The sequence below is a fragment of the Callospermophilus lateralis genome, unplaced genomic scaffold (genome assembly GCF_048772815.1).
Source record: "Callospermophilus lateralis isolate mCalLat2 unplaced genomic scaffold, mCalLat2.hap1 Scaffold_82, whole genome shotgun sequence".
Classification (NCBI taxonomy): Eukaryota; Metazoa; Chordata; class Mammalia; order Rodentia; family Sciuridae; genus Callospermophilus; species Callospermophilus lateralis.
In genome coordinates this window covers 4062038-4067443 of record NW_027516260.1, presented here as the reverse complement: position 1 = coordinate 4067443, position 5406 = coordinate 4062038, and positions in this window count along the sequence as shown.

The following is a 5406-nucleotide window of genomic DNA, read 5'->3' as shown; positions in this document are numbered from 1 at the left end:
TTTTAGCATAAATGTCATGCATTATGTAATACGAAATTTTTTTTTACAGAGCTGAAAGCAGACTTTTTGTAATTTGAAATAAAGTGTTCCTCTCTGCCTTTTTTCTTCTCAAAGACACTCATCCTCTCTATTTTTATGATTTGAGCATGATGCAGCCTGTAAAACTCAGTTCATATATGCATGATAGCACATAAAAAATTGTAAGAAAATCGTGGTCATCTTTGAAAAATGTCATATCAAAACTTGCTACCCAGCAGTATAGTGCTTATTTAGAAACTTCTCACATAGTGACTAAGGCAGCAACTGACCCGATAGATATTTTCTTCTGATTCAAAAGTGCTGGCACCTACATTGTGAATTCAAGAATAGACTGTAATGAATTCTTCTCAAACAATCATTTTGTAACTGTTTGCACATCTTTATGAGAAATTGGTCTTTAAGGAGGAAATTGGAATTCAATATTTAAGACATTTGAAAGGAGAAAGCCAATAAATTGATAAAGATGAGATGGATAGTAAGGCAAGAGCAATGACCCTAAGTGCTAGTAAGTTGAGCTTGTGTGTTGTTGTTTAAAAACTTATTGAGAAGGGCTTTTAAAAATTATGTATTATGTAAAGGGCAATAATAAAATAGATATTTAAAAAAGCATTCTGGTTCTGTCGCAGATGTGAGAATAACCAAACTGGAGTTCTGGATATCACGTCTTCTTTTTGGTCTGTAGAAATTGCTTTAGTTAATCTGTCAGGAATCCAAATCAGCTGCTGTTCTCCCTGTGGAAACACATAAACAGACCCCCGACTCCAGGCAATCACTGGGTCAGGACCTTAGTTAATCTCTCTGGAATCCAAATCGACTGCTGTTCTCCCTGTGGAAACACACAAACAGACCCCCGACTCCAGACAATTACTGGGTCAGGACCTTTCCATTTTCCTGTTAGAATATCCTTCCAAAGTACCTTGGGCTGATGTACATTTTTTGGACACATATGCCTTTCCGCAGCACTAAGCCCTGATGAATCCAAATTTTAAAAGTTTAGAGTAAAAAGGGTTATTTTAAGTTTATCTTTGGGGAATATATACCCCTTCCCAATTCCTTCTTTTTGCTTTAATAAGTACATTTTAATAGTTTGATGAGCTTTTTCAACTATGCCTTGTCCCTGTGGATTGTATGGGATTCCTGTTATATGAGTAATGCCAAATGATGAGCAAAATTTTTTAAAAGAGGTAGAAGTATAACCAGGGGCATTATCTGTTTTTAACTGTTTTGGAACGCCCACAGTGGCAAAATTTTGTAAGCAATGAGCTATAACGTCTTTAGTTTTTTCTCCGGCATGAAGGGAGCCCATCAAAAATCCAGAAGAAGTATCAACTGTAACATGCAAATATTTTAATTTTCCAAATTCTGGCAAGTGTGTGACGTCCATCTGCCAAATATGGTTAGGTATCAATCCTTTAGGATTGACTCCAAGATTAACTTGTGGTAGAAAGATCACACAATTTTGACATTGTTTTATTATTTGTCTATCTTGTTCCTTAGTTATTTTAAAACACTTTTGTAAAGTATTAGCATTGACATGGAACTTTTTATGAAAATTTATAGCTTCTTCTAGTGTAGAGAAAATATGTATGTCATGTGTAGTTTTATCTGCTAAATCATTGCCCAAACTAAGGGCTCCAGGCAATCTTGTATGTGCCCTGATATGTCCTATAAAGAATGGATCTTTTCTGTCCCAGATTAGATTTTGTATAGTGGAAAGCAAAAAGAAAACAGTAGAGGAAGGGGAAATCCTACCAGCATCTTAAAGGGATACTATAGCATTAACTATATACTGACTATCGGAAAATAAATTAAATACAGAATTTTTAAACATCACAAAAGCCTGTAACACTGCCTTAAGCTCTACCTTTTGAGCTGATTGTTTGGGTACTAAAATGTAAAAGTTTGATCAGGTGTAACTATTGCTGCTGTACCATTATTTGATCCATCAGTGAATATATTTGGAGCATTCCGGATAGGTGTTTTTCTTGTCATTTTTGGAAAAATTACAGGATGAGATGACCAAAAAGACAATAAAGGATTAGATGGTAACTGGTTATCAAGTGAAACATTAGATTTGCACATGATTATTGCCCAAGTATTTAACTCATTAGCTAACTCATCAATTTGATTCATAGTATATGGAGTAATAATTTTATTGGGAGAAATTCCAAACACTCCCTTTGCTGCTTTTATTCCTTTGAGTATTAATTGTCCTACAGCCTCAGGATACCTAGTAAGAATAGTGTTAGGAGAATAAGATAAATGTATCCATAATAATGGACCTCCTTGCCAAAACACTCCTGTAGGAATATTTTTTGTTGGTAGTACAATAAATAATAAAGGCAAACTTATATCAATTCTATCCAAATGCATATTTTCCATATATGTTTCAATGAGTTTTAATGCCTTTCTTGCTTCAGGTGTTAACATTCAGGGTGAATTTGGATCTGATGGACCTTTTAGGATATCAAATAAAGGTCCCAACTCTCCTGTTTGTATACCTAGATAAGACCTTATCCAATTTATGTCTCCTAATAATTTTTGAAAGTCATTAAGTGATTTGAGTTGATCTACTTGTATTTGAATTTTTGGTGGACGGACCATGGTTGAGGATAATAGAACTTCTACATAATTAATTGGAAAATTTAATTGTACTTTATCTATTGCTATCTCTAGATTATAATTTTTTAATAAGTTTGTAAGTGTGGCATAACATTCTAGCAATGTGTTTTTATCTTTGTGTGCTAATAATACATCATCCATATAGTGAAATATGTGTAGTTCAGGATTTTGATTTCTAAGTGGCTGGATTGCTTTGTTAACATAAATTTGACACATAGTTGGGCTGTTAGCCATCCCTTGAGGGAGTACTTTCCATTCATATCTCTGATCAGGACCTTCATGATTCAATGCAGAGATAGTAAATGCAAAATGTGGACTATCCTCAGGATGAATTGGAATTGAAAAAAAAATCTTTAATATCTATAACTAAAACATACCAAGTTTTTGGCAAAGCAGACAATTGAGCAATCCCCGATTGAGCAGGTCCCATAATAACCATCTCATTATTAATGAGATGGTTATTAAATCTTGCAATAATCTCCATTTACCAGATTTCTTTTTGATGACAAAAATGGGAGTATTATGGGGAGATACAGAAGGTTGTATATGTCCTTCTGCTAATTGTTGTTTGACCAGATCATGGGCTGCTTGTATCTTTTCTTTAGTCAGGGGCCACTGAGGAACCCATACTGGTCTTTCTGATTTCCAAGTAATTTTTATTGTCTAAGTGGCCCCTTCTAAAAATTCAACCCATGTCTGTCTGTTCCTTGATCTATTTGTATTGATGCTGCTATACCTTGTTCTTGTTTTCCTAATCTTTTTCCTTTCCTAAAACCTTGTCTAGTCATAATAGTGGGTGCATTTTGGTTGATGTAATTTGTTAATGTCAAACCTAATTGATCTAGGACATCTCGTCCCCATAAATTTATAGGAAGATGATCCAATACATATGGCTGTATAGTTCCTTCACATCCTTCAGGATCCTTCCAATCTAATACCATTGCACTTCTATGGGGATTAGTTTCCACTCCTAGGCCTCGAAGTGTTTGAGTGGCTTGTTGTAATGGCCAATGTTTTGGCCATTCTTGATGAAAGATGATGCTAAGGTCTGCACCTGTATCCAGTAGCCCATTAAATTCATGTCCTTGAATATTTAGTTTTAGCATGGGGCGAGAATCTAAATTTAAAGACAGCATAGCCCAATCTACACCTGTGGAGCCTAATCCCTTGGAACCTCTTCCTATAGCATGACTGCAAAATTTATCATGTAGGCTTGGTATTATTAGTAACTGTGCTATTCTATCTCCTGGTGAAATTACTGATATACCATTTGGAGAACTGGCTATAACTTTTATTTCACCTTCATAATCAGGATCAATTACCCCAGGACTTATCATAAGTCCTTTTAGAGTAGAAGAGCTGCATCCCAATAATAAGCCTACTGTTCCTTTGGGGAGAGGTCTTTTCACCCCTGTGGGAATGATTTGAACTCCCATCTCTGGAGTTAGTACTGATCTGGCGGAGGCGCAGATGTCCAACACTGCGCTCCCTCTGGTTTGTCTGATGAGGGCTCTGATGGACAATGTGTCCTGGGCACTACCCTGATGGGGTTGCTGGGTCCCTCCAGTGCTCCGTATATTTGTGGTTTTGGGCCCCGGAGCATTGGGCCCCCCTGTCCATTTTTTGGCAATGGAGCCCAATGCCTTTCTCCACGATATCGTGGATAAACACTTGGTCCTTGTTCGTTTTTTGATAATGGAGTACTCTCTATGGTGGTTTGAGAACGGCATTCATTAGCCCAATGTCTCCCTCTATGGCATCGTGGGCAAATACCTGGTATTCTACTCCTTTGATACCTAGTTTTGTTAAACCCTCCTCTTATGGGGCAATTCCTTTTAAAATGTCCTGTTTGTTCACAATTGTGGCATGTTCTTGGCCTGGAATCTAAAGCCTGTTTTATTGCAGCTGCCACAATTTGCCCTTGTTCATTAATGTCTCTGGCATCTAAAGCCTGTTTTACTGCAGCTGCCACAATTTTCCCTTGTTCATTAATGTCTCTGGCATCTAAAGCCTGTTTTACTGCAGCAGCCATGACTTGCTCTTGTTCATTAATGTCTTTACATAATTTAATATATGTGTTTAAATCTTCATGTTTCCATGGTCTAATGATATCTCTGCACCAACAATTCGCTTGGTCATAAGCCAGTTGTTTTATTAATGGCATTGCTTGTTCTGTATTCCCAAAAACTCTGGTAGCTGTTTGAATAAGCCTATCTACAAATTCAGCATAAGATTCATTAGCTCCTTGTATTATCTTAGATAATTGACCTTGTAAACCTCCATGTCCTTGTAAAGTCTTCCATGCCTTAACTGCATCTACAGCAATTTGTAAATATACACCAGGATCATATGCAATTGGTTGCTGTTGGTCCTCATAAGGTCCCTTTCCTAACAACATATCTAGATTTCTCTGAGGATAACCAGCTCCTGCATTTCGCCTAGCTGTCTCCTTGCAAAATTCATCATTGGCAACCTTCCATAACAGGTTTTGTCTTCCATTTAGCACAGCTTTACACATATTAGCCCAATCTGCTGGCGTCATGTTCAAGTTGGTATAGGATTTGACCAAGCTTACAGTGAAGGGTGCTTGAGGACCATAGGTTGTTACAGCCTCTTTTAGCTGCTTCACTGTTTTGAAATTTAAAGCATGGTAAATTCGCTGCCCTCCTACCTCAAATACAGGGCATGTTAATACTTGAGATCTTGTCTCAGGATCTGAACTATCAACTGCGGGGGTTGGGGGCC